General features: G+C 37.9%; 1 protein-coding gene across 1 annotated transcript in view; it reads left to right on the forward strand.

Moving 5' to 3' along the window:
- Positions 1–633: 633 nt before the first annotated feature.
- LOC111169181 (interferon-induced very large GTPase 1-like) overlaps positions 634–22028 on the forward strand; it is a 31471-nt gene continuing 10076 nt past the window's right edge. Inside the window, exons 1-2 of the mRNA XM_022563209.3 lie at positions 634–775; positions 6847–6916. The gene's annotated coding sequence lies outside the window, so the exon portion shown is untranslated. The remainder of the gene's footprint in view (positions 776–6846; positions 6917–22028) is intronic.

The raw sequence follows: 22028 nt of genomic DNA on the forward strand, positions 1-22028 counted from the left end.
TTAACATTACTAAAAAGCTCTAATATAAAATATAGACAACTGTAAAATTCTCTTTCTCACCATAAACACACAACATGCTGTTAAGAATTTATCTCGCGGTAGTGTTGAATCATCCAAATCAGCTAATACAATGTTGGAAACATGGTTAATTTTCAAATCAACCACAAAAAACAAAACAAACAAAAAAACAGCAAGTTCTAGAGAGATCTTTTATAGGAAATAAAACCTAAGAAGTTTCATTAGCACTGAGAGCATGCTTCCTCTTTGTCCTTGGGTGACTTGAGAGCTAGAACAGTAAAGCAGTTAAAGCAACTTCCCTGAGGAAGACACTCGGATGTGCCCATGTCTCTTCTCCTAAATTCTTTCCCTATCCTGTTTCTCCCATGTTCTTTATCTGGTGTTCACCCCATTCCACCACTGATTCACACATGCATGCACACACATATACCAACATTAGTCTTCCATTTGCAGTTATTTTAACACCCAGGAATCACAATATAAACAAATAAATGAATTAATGAATAAATAAATAAGCAGGATTCCTTTAAATCAGCTGATTTCTTTTAAAGGGGGAAAAAACAAAACCAAAAGTGAAACCAGTTTTTCACTTCCTGTTTGGAGGATAAAATAAGGCCCTTTTACCACAGAGGCAGCTGAAATCTAGGCTGAAGATTTCAGTCAGCAAACTACCAGACTCCGGGAAAGAACCAGCTCTACTTTCTCTCTAATATCTCTGGAGCAACCTGAAGACAGGAGCTTGGCCTCAAGAAGACAGGTAGGTGAAGGAAAAGGACGGAAATGGGACAGACAAAGAGATACAATGACATACTCAGAGACTAAAATAAAAACAGAAATTGATGGAAACAGGCATAGGGACAGTCAGGGACACAGGCAGATTAAGGCATGCTAAGAACACAAATAGGGACCTGGCTTTCTCATTGTTCCAATAAACAGCTCCAAATCTGGGGAAAAGAGAGTACATTATCGAAACAAACAACTTGGTAATTTTTATTGTCAACTAAAAATAAATCTAGACTTAGGTAAAAAGAGACTATTTGAAAGGATTATTGCAATAGGGGAAAGAGACTATTGTAATAGAGAAAATAATCCAAACATAGAGCTTCAAGCATCTCAAAGGCCAGGCAGAAAGGAATATTCTTTTAGAGGAAAGGGTCAGCAGGCTAAGAAGAACACAGTATAGAGGGAGTGGGATAATCAGGGAATATTTTATCCTTAGGAGGGATCATTAAGGAGAGGTTGTATGCAGGGTCAGGAGGAGGGTGAGTCAAAGTTAAGGGGACTGAAAAGGAGAGAATTTTAACTAATGTTTAGTTTCCAATTGATCAGGGGGACAAACAGCTCAGTGAATCCTTTATGAGGCAAAGAATGGAATTTAAAGGGTCTGTGTCTGCTGCTATATTTAAAATAGGTAACCAACAAAGACTTACTGTATAGAAATAAATAAATAAATAAATTTAAAAGGTGGGGGGGGGGTCTGTGTCTGGCGTCCCTATAAGTAATAAAGGGACACACAGATGAATTTATATAAGTCATATGGGGAAAGGTGGCTCTTTGCAGTAAACTAATTCTCAGAACACAAAAGGGTGGATGGATTTCTTTAACCATCACTGCTTTCCAGGAGTAAAGGACTCAAGAAAAGTTTAACTTTGTTATTATGATTCATGTAAGTAACAGGTGCTATGGTAAGCACAGAGAAGAGAGGAACAAACTCAACCTGGAAGAATAAAGGAGGGCTTCACAAACAAGGAGAAACCTGAATTGGGTTAGGAGCATAGTGTCCTGGGAAGTGCTCATGTAACATAATATTTTAGGGGAGGACACAATTTCCCTTCTAGATTTTTTGGCTGGTTTAATAACTGAGTTGACATAAAACAGATTAACAGGAGAAAATTAAGTTTAATTATATACTTACAAGATCCCCACCAAGACATGAAGACTCAAAGCAATCTGGCAGTTGAGGCATATATACTATCCCAAGCTAAGGAGAAGGAAGTAGGAGTGTAGGGCTTCAAAGGCGAGGAAGACATTTCACAAGATGAGAAGAGCAAATGATTGGTAAGCAAATGTTTGCCATGCCATGCAGGTACATCTTTCTGATATAAAAAGTTGTCTCTGGTAATAGCTCTCTCTGGTACAGGCCCTCTATATGATTCTTTTAGGCAGTTCAAGGAGAGGTAAAAAGTTTTCCTGGGGCTTCCCTGGTGGCACAGTGGTTGGGAGTCCGCCTGCCGATGCAGGGGACATGGGTTCGTGCCCCGGTCCAGAGGATCCCACGTGCTGCAGAGCGGCTGGGCCCGTGAGCCATGGCCGCTGAGCCTGAGCGTCCGGAGCCTGTGCTCTGCAACGGGAGAGGCCACAACGGTGGGAGGCCCACGTACCGCAAAAAAAAAAATTAAAAAAAGTTTTCCTGAGTCTGCTGGGTCTTAATTGCCTTCAGCTCAAAACAGTCCACATGCCAAAGTGGCAGATTTGGAGGTGGCATATTCTGCTCCCCCTCAACATAGGGTTAAGAAAACTGTGAGACTGAGGACAGATGACAGAGTATAGTTTCTAAGAGAAGTAAGTGAACTAGATGTTAGGAAAAGGAAAAAGAGTGGTTGTAAAAGGAATTGGGTTAATTGTTGCCAGATTGTGAGGGGTCTTGAATGCCAGGGCCCAGCAATTTGATCATATCATAAACCAATGAAGAGTTTTCAAGTTTTGTAAACAAGTAAATGACTTACCTACAAGTTTCAGGATGCAATGTGAAAGATGGACCACAACAAGGATTGAGATAACAGATTCAAGAGCTTCTCATACAGAGCAGTCAAACAAATAGAGCAAACTAATGCCGAGCATTTAGTAAGTAACTAACAAGGACCACAGTTTAGGGGAAAAAGTAGGGAAAATGGGCTTCCAAGAAATAAAAGGTGCCCACATCACCATTTCCCCATCAAAAAGGAATGGATACCCCCAAATGGCTAGACTTAGGAATTCAGGATGAGTTTCTAACTGGATAAGCTGTTCAACACAGTTAATCCAACAAGTCCAAAGAGGAGCTAAAGGAATAATAAAATCTATAATAGGAGGCAGAGACTAAGAGGCAAGCTAAAACTTTATTACTTTTTTTATTGAGCTATAATTCACATATAATATTATTCTGTTGTGCAACATGATTCCATATGTGTATATATTGCAAGATGATAACCAAAGTCTAGTTAACATCCATCACCACACAGTTATAGTTTATTTTTCCTTATGATGAAAAATTTTAAGGTCTTCCTCTTAGAAACTTTCAAATACACGATACAGTATTATCAACTATAGTCATCATGCTGCACATTAACATCCCCAGGACTCATTCATTTTATAACTGGAAATTTCAGCCTTTGTCCTTCACCCATTTTGCCCTCCCTCTCCCCCACCTCTGGCAACCACCAACCTGTTCTCTGTATCATTTAGTTTGTTTTTGGTTTTGCTTTGTTTTCGTTTCCATATGCAAGTAAGATCATATGGTATTTATCTTTGTCTGACTTATTTTACTTAACATAATGCCGTCAAGGTCCAACCATGTTGTTACAAATGGCAGAATTTCCTTCCTTTTTTTTTTTTTTTGTGGTACGCGGGCCTCTCACTGTTGTGACCTCTCCCGTTGTGGAGCACAGGCTCCGGATGCGCAGGCTCAGCGGCCATGGCTCACGGGCCTAGCCACTCCGCAGCATGTGGGATCCTTCCGGACTGGGGCAAGAACCCGTGTCCCCTGCATCGGCAGGCGGACTCTCAGCCACTGCGCCACCAGGGAAGCCCCCTTCCTTTTTTTTTTTTTTACTGCTGTATAATATTCCATTAGAAATGTACCACATTTTCTTTATCCATTCATCCATCAATGGACATTTATGTTTTTTCCAACTTTGGTTATTGTAAATAATGCTGGAATGAACCTGGTGGGGGAGAGGGAGGATTTTTTCAAATTAGTATTTTCTTTTCCTTTAGATAAATACTCAGAAGTGGCATTGGTGGATCATTATATTTGACAGAAACTGGGAAAGGCTGGACACTACATAAAGAGTCTAAAGCAGCTCACGATTAGCTGCAGAGCCTTTGAATGCACATTCTCTAATTACATATCGAAAGCAGCCTCAAGTTACTCTCCATCCCATTATCTGCTTGTTTCTTTCCTAGCACTTAAAATAATCTGAAATTATTTTGCTTATTCAAATACTTACAAGTTTATGGTTTGCTTCCCTCCACTAGGGGTAAACACTGTAAGGGCAGGTATCTAACCTGCCTTATTCATCAATCAACACACAATACTTAAAACATTTCCCAGCATGATGATAGCCCTCAATAAATATGTGTGAAATAAATGCTGAAATTTTAAATCTTTGCCAAACTTCCAATCCATGGTACTTGTATGATCTAGTTCACTCAAAGGCACATTATCATGATGGGTACAGAGAGAAGAGATGGTCAACAAAGAGGAGCTCCCTAGATTCTTCTATTGTTTCTCTGATATCACTCTGCTTTAAACTTATCTGTAAATAAACCAGATTTTTCATTTGTTTAATACTCAAACTCTTTATTCTAAGAATAGGAGAATATTTCCAGGATATATTAGAGTTGTTGTTACTGTTGTTGTTATTAATTCTGTACAACATTTGATGTATATTTTCATTATGGAGAATCAGGCCATACTGCCGCTCTGGGAAATATTCTTCTATTGTTTCTTTGATGATTTTTCTCAAACATCCTTTCTGATCTCTCCTTCTGAAAACCATATTAGACTCAGTCACATGTTGGCAGCATTTCTGGATCTAGCCTGCCTGTCTCATTAATGAGCTTTATAGCTCTTCATAGCCCTTTCCATGTCTTTATCCTTTGAAGTTAAATTCTTAAAGATCCCTCAGTTGAACATTCTAGCATAGTAGTGGAACCTTCATGTGTATTCATTCAAATACTGAGACAGAAAGAACACTTCAGTTGGAAACTAAGAAGTAAAGAATCTCAAAGGAGATATCTTCATGTTCAGGCCAACAGGAATGGCAAATTTAGTTTTTTCACTCCCATCTTTTCTCCATTAAAAATGTCTCCTTAGAATAGGGCTGGGTTTTTTTTTTTCAAAATATGATTGAACACTTGGTAGCATTTATAAAATTAAAGTTGGGGGGTTTATAAAAACCATAGTTCCTGATCAATAAGCTAGACATCCCATGTCAGATTCTCTGTGAGTGGGGCTGGGAACCCACATTTTTAAGATGTCCTCAGGTGATTATTATCCAAAATAAAGACTGAGAACAACTACTTTGAAAGATTAACTCATACTTTTAACTTTAAATTGGTTTAAAACCAAGTCCAGTTCAATCAGTCAGGCGAGTGAGGACATTACAATCCTTAACACCTCCATTAATTTGCTGCAATTTCTGCCTTCTTTAACTCTATCTCTATAATTTGGCATTCAAATAGACCAAAACTGTATGATAAGCTAGGTGGAGAAATCATTGTCAAAATCTTTCCAGCACCACAAAGTATGGGCAAATAATCTACCTCTTGGCCACAAGTCCTTCACTGTAGGCAATACTGAAGTAGACAAGAACTAAAAGACATCTTTTCTTCTCCTCATCCTTCTTCCTACTACCCATATCTCTACTTCTCTTTCATTGACACAACCCCAGTATCAGCTCTGAGGCACACAAAGCTACAAAGAATGGCTTGTTGCCTTGGGAAACTATTGGAACAAGTGCCTTATACACAGCCCTCAGATATACACACATTTTACATGTATTTTTCTTAGATAATAAGTCAGTGAAAAGACACAACATGGCCTTGAACAAGGATGTAAGTCTTCGACTGTTAACAGATCCTTGCTGGAACTCACAAAGTTGAATTTTTATGTGACTTCAAGGATTTCTTCCCAGACACTCTAGACAGGGGTGGGAAGGAGGGATCCTGGTATACACCTTAACTGTAAAACTGATTTACTTCTGAGGAAAATACTAGTGTGTCTGGACCTACATACACCTAGTAAAGGCCACTGCATTAGTCAGCAGAGATCATTTTGTTAGGTCACATAAATACCAGGGACTCAGTCTTTAGCAAGGACTAAATATATGGATTGATTTCCACAATACACTTTCTCTAGTCAATACAAAGTCTTTCTTGTACCATTCTGCTTAGTGAGCAAAGGTTGTGTCCACTGTGGTATAAACCAATGCTCCCAAATCACTGGCAGATCATCTCCTAATGTGGGGATATATCCATGGTCTGCTAGCTCCCTTCCGGGAAGGTCATCTTGAAAAATGTCTTCTGACACATTCAACTCCTATCCAATGCCCAGCAGACTTACTCATGCAGAGTGAGAAGAGCCTGACAGTGTAACAGGACACACAGACTCCCCAACTCCAGTGTCAGGACAATATCTGTCCAAATCTGAACCAGCCTGTCCAGTGGAGACAATCATTGAGGAGTCTGCCCTCCTCCCTATGTGCCTTTGTCTGTGCCCTTGAAATGACAGCTATGAGAATTCTAGCTCAACAGGCTTAGTCCTAAGTCTTAGAAAGAAAAAGCAGCTGCAGCTACTGTCCTACCCTTTTGGTTCCTTCCTAACCTATTTGGAGGTCAATGGCTATGGGATTTCAAAGGCTGAAGAGGCTTTCTTTGGGTTACAGTCTCCCACATTTCCTAAAGGAAAGAGACTCCTCATTCTGAGACAACAAGAAAATAACTAAAACATTAGCAGAAAAGAGACACAGCATCTCCCTTAACTTTCAGTCTACACCAAAATGATGAAAGTTATTTTCCATGTTGCAGCAATTTCTATGGCTAATATTTCCCATTATCTCACGGCAGAAGCACCAGGAGACAGGAAGCCACCTCTGAAAGTTAACCTTCAGGATCAACATTCCTGACTGCAGCTGTGGTATGTAGTTTCTAGTTAAAATTAAAAAAGAAAGAAAGAAAAAAGCATGGCCTTAATTTAGACCCTTCTGTCTTGACTGATCCTTTCATTCTCCAATGTATGTAAGCTTCCCAATCTTTATTGTACTTGATATATTGTCATCAAACCCTATATTTATGCTCCCTGGAGTGGTGGGTCTGCCATTCTACTTTCAGTTTTCATGGTCTCCTGCAGATTAGAGTCTGCTCCTCTACCTTGGGGAGCTTCTCATTTTCCTACATGTCCATTCCTGGTCCTGTAGGATCCTATGGCCCTTGGGCCTTATTCATCCCATTCGAGCAGCCCTTGTCTCTTTTCATGATGTTTTCACCATTACACTTGCCACTTTTCTGGTTACTTTGGTTCCTAGGCCAATCTTAATTAGATATCCTCTCTGAAAATTTGCCTCTACCACCTGGAATAGGTGTAGGCACCAAATGAACTCCATGTACAGAATAGCTCAGCTGCAATCCTGAGCCACCTAAACTCCAAGTCCCTTTGGCCAACTAAAAGGATGTCTTGAAGGTTATATGTCTCCCCAAATAACAGCCATCCTACTTGTTTCCATGGCATACACTCCCTGGGCTATGCTTCCCTTAATTCCTTTCCTACACTCTACCTTGATGCACTGAAAAGTTCCCTGGAACCTAATCTTCATATGTATTCCTTCTAAGTTCTCCGGTTTAGCTCTTCAAGTCCCCACTAACAGCTCCTCTCTCCAGATTTTCCTAAAATGTGAGGCATACTCTTATTACTAGGAGAATCAGATTCTCCCTTGGCTTAGTGGTGGAAACCTCCTTTAGGTCCTCCTCCCCTTCAGTGGGATTTACCTCATTGAGTCCCACATCCCTTTGGGCACTGAGACTGTGGTTTCAACAGGGCTTTAAAAACATTAAATGATAGGAGGAGTTAACATTGATTGAACCCTTAGAATAGGTCAAACACTGGGCTGAGCATGTTACATATTTTGTCACTTGGCACACAGATGAGGGTAGCTCCATGATTCGAGGCCTATGTAATGCCCTCCCCCTGCTGCTAGCTAATAGAATGTAGCATAGATGAAGGAATTTTTCAGATGAAATTAAGGTCCCAAATCAGTTGATTTTGCATTAACCAAAAGGAGTATTAACCTGGCTAGGCTTGACTTAATCAGGGAAAAGACCTTAAAGAGCGACTCGGCCTTTCCTTAGAGATAATTTTCCCTCCCGCTGGCTTAAAGAAGTAAGCTACCATGTTGAAGGAGGGCTTACAGAAAAGATAATGTGGCAAGGAACTGTGGACAGTCCTAAAATCATAAGGAGATGAATTGTGTCAACATGTATAAGCTGAAAGCAGCTTTTCTCCAGTTGAGGCTCTAGATGAAAATACAGCTCAGTCAACACCTGGAGTGCTGCCTTGTAAGACCTTGAGCAGAGGACCCAGCTAAGCCATGTCAGACTCCTGACAGAAATTGTGATATAATGTGTGTGTTTTTTTAAGATACTAAGTTTGTGGCAATCTATTATAGGATAATATAAAAATAATACAGATTTTGGTGCCTAGAAGTGGTACCTAAAACTTGGGAACAGCTTTGGAATCAGGCAAGTGAGCAGAAGCTAGAAGAACTTTGAAGAGCATGACATAGAAAGCCTATATACCTTCGACAGACTGTTAGAAGAAATCCAGATTTTAGGTATCCTGCAGTGAGGGCTCAGAAGAAATTGAGGGACATGCTATTAGAAACAGAAGGAAGAGGATTCTTCTTATGTAGTGATAGAAAGCTTAGCAAAATTATGTCCTGGAGTTATGTACAAGGAAATACTTAAAAGCTGGTTTTATACTTAGGGAGACTTCCAAGTAAGGTGTTAAAAGTGCCTCCTGATTTCTTCTTGCTGCTTATGATAAAATGTGAGAAAAGAAAGATAAATTGGGGAAAGAACTGTTAAACAAAAAGGAGCCAAGGCCTTACAATTTTGAAATTTCTCAGCCTCTGCAAAGGGCAAAACCCATTAGAATAAAGAGATTCACAGTCTTGAATCTCTGTTGATTATGATTGTACAACCTTTTCCTAAAACCTCAGAAAGATTAAAAGGTAAAGGAATCAGGCACAAAAATGGTCCTTTCAAGAAGATAAGCGTTTGCCTCACAGATATCAACCAAATTAGAAGTCCTCTAGGAAGCTTAAGGTCACTGTTCCCTACTATCTCAGCGGGAGGCCAAGGCTTTGGTCACTGTTTCCTACCATCTCAGTGGGAGGCCAAGGGTTTTCCAGAAGGGTTTGTCTGGAAAAGAACCATAGAAGTGGCTTTTGTCTATAGGAGTGAACCCCACTGAAATCTATAGAAGATCCACAAAGTTCTTGAGAAAATTTGTTCAGCAGAAACACTGCTAGCTGTTGTTGGATGGAGAGTCTGTTTACGTCTATCAGATCTAGCTGGTTACAGTGTTGTTCAACTACCTTGTTTCCTTACTGATCTTCTACCTAGTTGTTTTTATCCATTATTGAAAGTACAGCAATGAAATCTCCAACTATTATTTCAGAACTGTCTATTTCTGTCTTCACTTCTCAATGTTTGCTTCCTATGGTTTGGAGTTCTGTTGTTAGGTTCATAGGTTTATAAGTTTTATATCTTCTTGATGGGTTGACACTTCTATCAATATTTAGTGTTCTTCCTTGTCTCTTGTAACAACTTTTGACTTAAAGGTCTATTTTGTCTGATCTTAGCATAGATACCTCAGTTCTCTTTTAGTAACTATTTGCCTGGAGTGCCCTTTTCTATCTTTTCACTTTTGTCCTGGATATAAAATGAGTCTTTTCCAGACAGCATATAATTGCATTTTGTTTTTCACTCTATTACGAGAATATTTACCTTTTAATGAAAGAGTTTAGTCCATTTACAAAAATTACTGATAAAGAAACACTTATTCTGCCATTTTGCTTTGTCTTTTATATGTTTCATATCTTTTTTGTTCCTCAAGGTCTCCATTAACTGCCTTCTTTTGTGTTTGATTGTTTTGTAGTGTATGATTTTGATTCCTTTCTAATTTCCTTTTCTGTATATTTTAAAAGTTATTTTAGCATTGGTTGTCCTGGAGCTTACAATTAGCCTCTCAAACCTGTAACAATCTATGTTGAATTCATATCACATTAGCTTCCATAAGTATATAAAAATTCAGATCCTACACTGCTCCATCCCTCCTCCCCTTTATGTTGTTGTGTCACAAATTACATCTTTCTACTTTGTGTGCTCATTTAACATAGATTTATCATTATCATTTTATTCATTTGTCTTTCAATCAAATTGGGAAAGAAAAAGGAGTCACAGATGAAAAATACAATAATACTGGCTTATATATTTCTTTACCTGTGTTATTTTTTCATGTGGCTTCAAGTTACTGCCAAGTGTTCTTTCATTTCCACCTGAAGGACTCCCTTTAGCATTTCCTGTAGGACATATCTACTAGTGATGAACTCCCTCAGCATTTGCTAATCTGGGAATGTCTTAACTTCTTCTTTATTTTATTTATTTACTTTTGCGGTACGCGGGCCTCTCACTGTTGTGGCGTCTCCCGTTGCGGGGCACAGGCTCCGGACGCGCAGGCTCAGCAGCCATGGCCCACGGGCCCCGCCGCTCCGCGGCATGTGGGATCTTCCCGGACTGGGGCACGAACCCGTGTCCCCTGCATCGGCAGGTGGACTCCCAACCACTGCGCCACCAGGGAAGCCCTCTTCTTTATTTTTGAATGATGGTTTTGCCAGATATAGGATTATGGGTTTTCTCTTTCTTTATGTACTTTAAATATGTCATCCCACTGCCATCTGGCCTCCATGGTTCCTGCTAAGAAATCCAGTCTTTTTCTTACTGAGTCTCCCTTGTATATGACAGTCACTTCTCCATTGCTGCTTTCAAGATTCTCTCTTTGTCTCTGGCCTTTAAAAGTTTTATTATAAAGTGTCTCAGTGTAGACCTCTTGTGTTTTTCCTCCCTAAAGTTCACTGAGCTTCTTAAATGTGTAAATTCATGTACTTAATCAAATTATGACTTTTTGGGCATAGTTTCTTCAAAATTCTTTTACATCATTTCTCTGTCTTGTTCCTTACGCAACTTCCATTATCTGTATGTGGTATGCTTGATGGTGTCCCACAGGTCTCCTAGGCTCTCTTCATTTTTGTTCACTCCTTCATCTTTATGTTCCTCAAACTGGATAATTTTAAATGACCTATTTTCAACTTCTCTGGTTTTTAATTCTGCCTGCTGTAATCTGATGTTGAAATTCTTAGTGAATTCTTCATTTCAGTTATTGTAATTTTTAACCCCAGAATTTGTTTGGTCCCTTTTTATAATTTGTATCTCTTCAGAGATATATACTATTTGGGGCACATCATTCCCCTGGTGTTATTGAATCTTTGTCCATGATCTATGTTAGCATTTTGAGCATATTTAAGCCAGATGAATTAAAGGTCTTGCTGAATACCTTCTATGACTTGATTCCTCATGATAGTTTCTATTCATTTTTCTGTGAATGGGTCATATTTTCTTGTTTCTTTGCACGTTTTAAAATTTGTTTTGTGGAAAACTGAACATTTTGAATGTTATAATAAAGTAACACTTGAAATCATAATCTTTCTCGTGCTCAGGGTTTGTTTTGGTTTGTTCCTGTGGGTTTTGGTTATATGTTTAGTACTTTTCTACCTTTTTCTCTAAAGATATTTGTGGTTTGTGCTCTCTGAAATGTGTTCTTTAGCTTATCATGAGCTTCTGTGTTGAGATTTTTTTGCCTAAAGACAAAACAAAAAACAAACCAACAAACAAAACAAAAAACACCTCGCTTTGCATACTGGCTCAGTGTTTAGCATTCCTCCAATGCTTAACCTGGCCCTTTACAACTCTGCCTTAGCCTTCACTTTCTGCTTCTGAACCTAAGGATCATTTAGAGGTATAAATCCTACATACAGGGAACTTTTTACTGTTCCACTTCCACACAAAATCTCTCTCACCAGTCTTTCCTACCAAGTTTCAGCATGTCTATTATTTGTCTCAACCTTAACATCTTCCCCCAGACAGTAGGGGTTGTCCATTTACCTTTCTTGTTTGCAAGGAATGCCCTCCACTTGGCTGCTTTTGTGCCCTGAAGCAGCTCTGTGCTACACAAAACTGCCTTTCGTCAGTCCTTCAGATAGTCCCCAGAGGGCTCCAAATAGACAAACACAATTCTCTGAGATCAAGGTCTGCTCTTCTCCCTTTGAAATCAAGGACAAGGGTCTCACAATGGGAACGTGGGCTGATATCTTCAAGATTTCCTCAAGCAGGGGAGGAAGGTGGCCCAAAGGCAAGTAAAAATGCCACAACACTCCCCTACCATTTTTAAGTTGCCTTTTTCTTGATCAGCGGATACTTGGTTACTATAGACCTTTGATTATTTTCCAGATTTCCAACGAAGTTGATTCTGATGTTTTTTCTCTTGCTTGTTTATTGTTTCAGTAGAAGGATGCGCCCTTGGAGCTACTTATCCTTTCATATTTGCGGATGTGCTCCTATATAATTTATTTTTCATAATGGCTGTGCTTAATAACTGCCTTACAAAATTCCTGAACATTTGACATTTGGTTCTCATTAGTCAGTATAGGCTGGTTCCATCATACCGTGAAATATGGTCACTGAGGGCATAACAGAGGTTTACAGAGGTCTCTGAGAAAGCACTGAGAGCATGTCTATAAGAAAGGTCTCCCAACCCAGCCAAGAACTGAAGGCCTATGATTGAGATTTTATTCCTCCCTAAAAACGCTCTTGGATTCTTTTCCAACCCTTTTATCAACTATTCTTCTCCCCTACACCTAACCCATTTCTGATCTCAATGAGAGCTTCTCACAAAAGATAGACCCTTAGCCACTCTAACTCTCAGTAATCAGAGCTCCAGAAGATTTTAGGCACCTTTCAGCAGGCAAAGTAATAAAAGACTGCAGTATCACCATATGATAAATGTCAAATAATATTCTAAGTCAAGCCTTTGTAGAAGAATATGCATGAACCAAAATTTCTCAGGCTCTATTATAATTTTAGACATCATAATTATAGTTATAATTAGGGTCACAGTATGTAAAAACAGCACTGAGAGAGAGAGAGAAATAAAACTGAAAGCCTTTCCACAGCAGTTGGTAGGGGTGAAGGAAGGTGATGAATAGGGCTTATATGTGTGATGCCCCACCCAGGGGCACTCACGCTCAGACCCATACAGGACAACCCACCTTATAATCAGTAGTCCTCTTTTTATGGTAATTTTTAAACTTGAGTCATTATTAAACACATAATTCAAGATCCTTGGGTCTTTGCAAGATATAACACACAGTAAAAAGTTTTTCTTTTACTTTTTTTTTTTACTTCCTTATCTTATTTGTAAATCAGACCCTGTGCTACACAGGAAGCCAAAGCCTAAACTAAAAGCAGTCAGCCTTAACTCTAAGAGACTCAGGGAAAGAACCCATTCTATATGCACATATCTCTGGAACAATTTGAAAACAGGAGCTTGGCTTAAAGAGACAAGTTGGTAAGAAAGAAGGGAAATGGAAGAGAAAGGGGTATAAGAATTGACACAGAGACTGAAAAAGAAACAGCGATGAAAAAAGTCAAAAGGAGCAGAGACTAAAAACAGAGACACAAGGATAGACTATAAGACTTCTTAAGATCAAAACATGAATTTGACATGGTGGTTGATGCATAATAGCTACAAGTGTGGGAAGAAGGGGAGTACACGATCTAAACAGGTAATTTAAGAAACAGCTGGAGGGCTTCCCTGGTGGCACAGTGGTTAAGAATCCGCCTGCCAATGCAAGGGACACAGGTTTGAGCCCTGGTCTGGGAAGATCCCACATGCCGCAGAGCAACTAAGCCCGTGCGCCACAACTACTGAGCCTGCACTCTAGAGCCCGGGAGCCACAACTACTGAGCCCACGTGCCACAACTACTGAAGCCTGCGTGCCTAGAGCCTGTGCTCCGCAATGAGAGAAGCCACCGCAATGAGAAGCCTGCACATTGCAACAAAGAGTAGCCCTCACTTGCCACAACTAGAGAAAGCCCGTGTGCAGCAACAAAGACCCAATGAAGACAAAAATAAATTTTAAAAAAAAAGCTTAAAAAAAAACAGTTGGAAAATCTATATAATATATATATAAGTACAAGGTGCTATTGATAGCTCAGAAAAGAGAGCTATGTACTCAACCTAAAGATTAATGAAAGGCTTCACAAATAAGGAGAAACTTGAATTAGGGCAGAAGGAATATAGAACCCCCGGCAGAAATGGTGGGGAGGAAAGGCTCATTCAGGGTAATATTTAGAGTCAAGAATGCCATGAGAATGAAGGAAGATGGCAGAGTGTGGTTTTTAAGGGAGAGAGTGAGGTAAGTATTAGGAAAAGGAAAAGGAGTGGTTGTGAAAGGTATGGTAGAGTATGATTCTTGTTAAAGTATAAAGGCCTTGAATGATAAGCCATTTTAATTTTATAACGAGACAATGTAGAATTTTCAGTTTTCTAAACAAAACAATACATGATTTAAATTTGGATGTCAAAAGGATGACTCTGGATGCAATGTGGAAAAGGAATTACAAGAGAGGAAAAAAATTATTGAATATACCAGAGCAAAGATGAAGGCCCAGTGGCAGTGTGTATATGGAATAGGTAATAGACTCATGAGCAAATTGATACAGGTGATATATAGGATAGTCTGTGCCCAATATATAGTAGATGCCCAAAAATGAAAAGTTATAGATGGAAAACTATGAAATAAGGTGTCCAGAAAACAAATGTGCCCATACCACTCTCCCCTCATTATCATTGGGGGATATATGTGGTCTAAAGGTGAATCCAGACAGGAGCCAGAACTGGAAATGAGTCTGTAATTAGTATGAGACATATTCCTACCCACAGAAGTTAATCCAACACCACCAAACACCAACACCAAGTACAAAGTGAAAGAACTGGATCACAGATAGAAAGTGGGCACCCAAAACCAAACGCAACTCTAAGAGAAACTAGAAAAGTTAGAAACAAATGAGGAATGCCTCAAAAGATTCCCATGATTAGCATCAGAACTATCTACATTTCGTGACACCTTATGCATTCTCTAGAGAATCAAGAAGTAAAGTCACCTAATGAGGATTAGGGCTCCAATTAAAGCTCTGTTTCTCCCTCCTCCTAGACTACTCTCATCATTTCCTTCCTCCTAGACTGATGCAGAACCCTCTCTGACCATGTCTTATTCATGCCTATAACCCCATTTTTGAGCAGAACACCTGGCACATAGTCTATGATATGTACATGGGTTTGAACTGGATGGAAAAATTTGAGAATATGATGTCTGACTGTAGTGAGCTAAAGAGAGACAGAAGTCAAAGGTGATGATTTGGAACCTGAGACACTGGAAAAATTAAAATAGGATGAGTGTGATGGGAAAACAAAAGGAGGGAGAGGTTTGAAAATCAGGTGATGAGTGCAGTTGGGACATCCTGTTTTGATCCAACTTCATGGGGAGTTCTGGCTGGTGAAGACCACATCTCTGTCTTAGGCTGATCCCTAGATTGGCTCTCCAAATGCATGTCTTCATGCCCTCATCCAGGTATTCAACTTTCTTCTCCTCTCCCCTCAACTATCCACCAACAATCCCCAAACACGTGGCTGTCCCCTGCCCAGCCTAAAGGCTTTCTACAACTCATTAGCGACACAATGAAAACATGTTGTGAGCAGTGTTCTACATGGGGACATTAGGTTGGGTTGCTAATCATATTGTTCGAGTTCTCTTTGTATTTACTTATTTTTTCTTGGTTTGTTTTATCAGGTACCAAAAAACATACTAAATACTAAACCTTTCCCAAAGTAGTTGTGGATTATCAATTTCACCAAGTAATTCTGTAAACTTTGCTTTATTTTTATTGAACTTATTTTTTAGAGTGCTTTTAGGTTTACACATAAATAAGGAGAAGTTACAGAGATTTCCCATATACCTCTTGCCCCCGCACGTGTCATCTCCTGCATTATCAACATCCCCCAACAAAGTGGCACATCCGTTACAGTGATGAACCCACACTGAAAAATCAATTATCACTCAGAGTATGAAGTTTACATAGGTCTTGCACATTCTATGGGTTTTGAAAAACGTCTAATGAAGTGTAATGAACCCTTAAATATACAGAATAGGTTCACTGCCCTAAAAATCCTCTGTGCTCCTCCTACTCATTCTTTCCTTGTAACCACTCATCTTTCTGCTGACACCATAGTTTTGTCTTTTCCATAATGTCATACAGTTGGAATCATAAAGTATGTAGGTAGGCATTTTAGTCTCACTTTTTACGCTTAGAAATATACTTTTAAGTTTCCTCCATGTCTTCTCATTTTTCATTTAATTTCACTTCATTCTTTTCATTTTTTTTAGAACTGAATAATATTCCATTGTCTAGATGTACCACAGTTTATTATCCATTGACCTATTGAAGGATATCTTGGTTACTTCCAAGTTTTTGAAATTATAAATAAAGCTGCTATAGACATCTGTGTGCCAGCTTTTGTGAGGTATAATTTAGGTGAATACCAAGGAGCATGATTGCTAATCATAAGGAAAAAGAATATTTGGTTTTGTAAGAACGAACCAAACTGACTTTCAAAGTAGCTATTCCGTTTGCACTCCCAGAAGCAATGAATATGAGCTTCTTTCATGCCAGACCCTTGTCAGCAATTGGAGTTGCCAGTGATCTGGATTTTGGCCATTCTAATAGGTACTTAGGCATATCTCATTTTATTGCACTTCATGGGTATTGTGTTTTATTACAAACTGAAGGTTTGTGGCAACCCTGCATCAAGCAAGTCTATTGGCACCATTTTTTTCTCTCCACAACCCCTGGTTTCCACGGATCTTTTTACAGTATCCAAAGTTTTGGCTTCCACTATTTCATATAGTTGGAATCATAAATTATGTAGCATTATCAGACTGATTTCTTTCACATAGCAATGTGATTTAAGGTTCTTCTATGTCTTTTCATGGCTTTGTAGCTCAATTCTTTTTTTGCTAAATAATAACCCATTGTATGGATGTACCACAGTTTGTTAATCTATTAACCTACTGAAGGACCTCTTGTTTGCATTCAAGTTTGCAAATATGAATAAAGCTTCTATAGACATCATGGGGAGGTTTTGTGTAAACTTAAGTTTTCAACTCATTTGAGTAAATACCAAGTAGCTTCGTTGCTGGATCATACGGTAAGAGTACAGGGTTTTGTTTTTTTGTAAGAAACTGCCAACCAGTCTTCCAAAGTAACTGTAACATTTTGCATTCCTACCAGCAATGTATGAGGGTTCTTAACCATCCTAATTGGTGTGTAGTGGCATCTTGTTGTTTTAATTTGCAGTTCTCTAATGACAAAGACGGTGAGCATTTTTTCATGTTTGTTTGCCGTTTCTATATGTTTTTGTTAAAATATCTGTTCAAAAATGTTGCACCATTTTTAATTGGGTTGCTTGTTTTCTTACTGTTGTATTTTAAGGATTCTTTGTACATTTGGGATACCAGCCTTTTATTAGATATATATTTTGCAAAGACTTGCTCCCAGGCTTTGGCTTATCTTTCCTTTTTTTTATTAAACAGCATCTTTCATACAACAGAAGTTTTAAAATTAATGAAGTCCACTTATCAACTTATTCTTTCATGGATCATGCTTTTGATTTTGTATCTAAAGTGTCATCGTCAATCCCAAGGTCACCTACATTTTCTCCTATGTTATCTTCTAGGAGTTTCATAGTTTTGCATTTTAGATTTAGGTAATACGATCCATTTTGAATTAATTTTGCGAGGAGTGCAAGGTCTGTACCTAGATTCATTTTTTTGCATGTAGATGTCCAGTTATTCCAGCACCCTTTGTTAAGACTATCCTTTCTTCCATTGGATTACCTTGACTCCTTTCTCAAGATCAGTTGACTATATTTGTGTGGGTCTATTCCTGGATCTTCTAGCCCATTCATCAATTCTATTTGTCTCCTTTTGCCAGTACCATACTGTCTTTTATTTTTTTTTAATCTTTATTGGAGTATAATAGCTTTACAATGGTGTGTTAGCTTCTGCTTTATAACGAAGTGAATCAGCTATACATATACATATATCCCCATATCTCCTCCCACTTGCGTCTCCCTCCCACCCTCCCTATCCCACCCCTCTAGGTGGTCACAAAGCACCTTCATAGCTTCACAGTAAGTCTTGAAATCTGGGAGTGTCAGTATTCTGACTTTGTTCTTCCCCCAGTATTTTGTTGGCTATCCTGGGTCTTTTGCTTTCCTTGTAAACTTCAGAATCAAGTTGTTGATATCCACACAATAACTTGCTGGGTTTTGCCTGGGATTGCACTGTCTCTATAGATTAAGTTGGGAAGAATTGGTCTTAATATTAAACACAAAATATCTCTAAATTTATGCAGATATTCTTTGATTTCTTTCATCAGGGTTTTGTGGTTTTCCTTATATAGATCTTGAACATATTTTATTAGGTTTATACCTAAGTATTTCTTTTTTGAGGGTGCTAATTTAAATGATATTGTGTATTTAATCTCAAATTCCAATTGTTTATTGCTAGCATATAAAAAAACAATAATTTTTGTAAGTTAACCCTTGCATCCTGCAACCTTGCTATATTCACTTACCAGTTCCAGGAGATTCTTCTGTTGTTGATTCTTTGGCATTTTTTACATAGACGATCATGTCATCTACAAACAAATACAGTGTTATTTATTTTTTCCCAATCTGTATATTTTTATTTCCTTTTCTTATCTTATTAGCTAACTCTTCCAACAGGATGTGTGATAGGAGTGATGAAACGGGATTCCTTTACCAATTCCATTTTAAGAGGAAAGCTTCTAGGTTCTTACCATTAAGTGTGATGTTAGCAGTAGGGTTTTTGTTAGTGTCTTTTTATCAATTTCAAGAAGTTCCCCTCTATTCCTAGTTTGCTGAAAGTTTTTATAATGAATGGGTGTTGGATTTTGTCAAATAGTTTTTCTCCATATATTGATATGATCATGTGATATTTCTTCTTAGTCTGTTGTGGTGTATTACATTAATTGATTCTGAATGTTGAATCAGTTTTGCATACCTGAGATAAATCCCACTTGGTTGTGGTGGATTATTCTTTTACACATTATTAGATTTAATTTGTTACTTTTTTTTTCATGAGGGATATAGGTTTATAGTTCTCTTTCTTGTAATGTCCTTGACTGATTTTGGTATCAGGGTGATGTTGACCTCATGAATTAAATTAGGAAGTATTCCCTCTGCTTCTGTCCTCTTAAAGAGACTGTACATATTTGGTACAATTTCTTCCTTAAATGTTTGGTAGAATTCACCAGTGAATCCCACTGGGACTGATGCTTTCTGTTTTGGATGGGTTATTAATTATTGATTCAATTTTTTTTAATACACACGGGCCTATTCAGATTACCTATTTCCTTTCATGTAAGCTATGATAGCTTGTTGTCTTCCAAGGAACTAGTGCATTTCATCTAGGTTATCAAATTTGAGAGCAAACAGTTGTTCATAGTACTCTTTTCTTCATCCTCTTAATGTCTGTAGGATTCATATTCATAACCCCTATTTTATTTCCAGTATTAGTAATTTGTGCCTTCCCTATTTCTTTTCATAGTCTGAATTATCACTTTATGTCTGTAGGATTCATATTCATAACCCCTATTTTATTTCCAGTATTAGTAATTTGTGCCTCTTAATGTCTGTAGGATTCATATTCATAACCCCTATTTTATTTCCAGTATTAGTAATTTGTGCCTTCCCTCTTTCTTTTCATAGTCTGAATTATCACTTTTGTTGGTATTTTCATAGAATCAAATTATGGTTTTATTGATTTTCTCTACGGATTTCCTGTTTTCAATTTTATTGGTTTCTGCTTTAGTTTTCATTATTTCTTTTCTCTTGCTTATTTAAATTTAATTTCCTCTTCATTTCCTAAGGTGGAAACTTAGATTACTGATTTCAGATAATTTTTTCTTACATATGCATTCAATGTAAATTTCCCTCAAGCACTGCTTTCAGTGTAGCCCACAAATTTTGATAAGCTCTATGATCAAGTGTTTTTGTTACTTCATTTTTTCTCTGTTAGTTTGACAGTTACTCTTCTGTTTGACATTATATTAGAAATTGCAACATATATTCTACTTAACAAATGGCACCAAAATCAATAGAATCTTTGACCCTCCTCTCAAATACTGCAAGGACCTGTTGGTGATATTTTCCTTCTCCTGAAAAAACATGCCTTAGTAGTTCATTCAATGTGCATTTCCAAGTAGCAGACTCTGTCAACGTGTTCTTTTCAATCATGTTTTTCTTCCACCGTAACTCTTTAAGGATATCTAACTCTGTATAGAATCCGAGTTTGTCAGCTATTTTCTTTCAATATTTAAAATTCCATTCCACTGGCTTCTGGCTTCCATCAATGCTGCTGAGAAGTCAGCCCTCTCTCTAATTATTAGTTGTTTGAAGATAAAATCTGTTTTTCTCTAAATGCTTTGTTTTTGCTGTTTTGTTTTATTTTCTGCAGTTCCACTATGATATGTCTGATTGTGAATTTATTTGCCCTCCTTGGTGTATGCCAAGGTCTTAAATGTTGGCTTTAATTTGTAGTGGAAATATTTCAGTTGCTTAAAATTTATTTACCTCTTCCATCAGATATTACTTCACTATCCAGTAAATTCCTTGAGGCTCCAAAGAATCTGTCTTAAAAATTTATCTAGATATTTTAGATATCGTCAGTTGAAAAAGTTGTTCTGAGTTTCTGAGTCTGCCATAAATCTAGATGTAAATTTTAGTGACATTGGGGAAGATGGAAAGCACAAAATAAGAATGAGTGTAGATGAGATGACAATTATAGAAATCCAATAAAGACAAGGTGAAGGCAAAATCTTTTGGAGAGCTGGTAGGGGATTAATAAGAATTGAGATTGAAGAGAGATTTAAATGGATAAATTGAAAGGACATGGTGAACTGCATTCATGTCAGCAGGAAGAAGGATGAGTAGGACACCCATTGACACAGAAGTATGATAGTGACATTCAGTAGGACAGGAATTCCAAAAAGAGGGGAAACCTGAATAATGTGTGAAGTTGCGACATGTAAAATCTCATTTCATCTGCTGCCCAAAGATATGTCCAAAGGCATTGGGGAGAAAAACATAACACTGAGGAAACACTGAATACTAGAACATTTGGTCCTACATCCACACACTAAGATGGCATCAGTAGAAAAGAGATCTTCATAATCCATATACAGTTCATAATATAAAAGTTATTCATAATACAAAGATATTATTAACTAGTGTCAGATGAAGAGTAAGAAGTGAGTGACAAGTAGAAACCAGGTAAGAAGTGCATTTTATTTATTTACTGAGACATAATTAACATATAACATTGCATAAGTCTAAGGTATACACCATGCTGATTTGATACATTTATATATTGCAATATTACCAACATAGAGTTAGCTAACACCTCTGTCACATCACAAGATCATTTCTTTATTGTGGTGGGAACAATTAAGATATAGTGTCTTGGTAAATTTGAAGTTTATAACACAGTGTGTTGCTTATAATCACTATCTGAACATTAGATGTCTAGGACTTATTTATCTACTGGTTGTGCATTTGTACCCTTAAACAACATCTCCCTAATTCCTACACCTTCCAACCCCTTGTAACAAGCATCCTACTCTCTGGTTTTTACTAGTTTGGCTTTTTAGATTCTACACATAAGTGATATTATACAGGATTTGTCTTTCTCTGTCTGACTTATCTCACTTAGCATAATACGCTCAAGGTCCATCTGTGTTGTCACACACACATGGCAGGATTTTCTTCTTTCTCATGACTGAATAATATAAATATTCCCTTGTGTATGTGTTTAGTAAATCTTTATCTGTTTAGCCATGGACTGACACTTAGGCTGTTTCCATATCTTGGCTATTGCGAATAATGCTGCAATAAACATGGAAGTGCATATATCTCTTCAATTCTCTGTCTTCACTTCCTTTGGATATATATCCAGAAGTGGATGCTGGACAATATTGTGGTCCTATTTTTAATT

This window comes from Delphinapterus leucas, chromosome 7, assembly GCF_059928025.1.
Source record: "Delphinapterus leucas isolate spDelLeu-1000000601 "Yukka" chromosome 7, BTC_Dleu_Yukka2, whole genome shotgun sequence".
Lineage (NCBI taxonomy): Eukaryota > Metazoa > Chordata > Mammalia > Artiodactyla > Monodontidae > Delphinapterus > Delphinapterus leucas.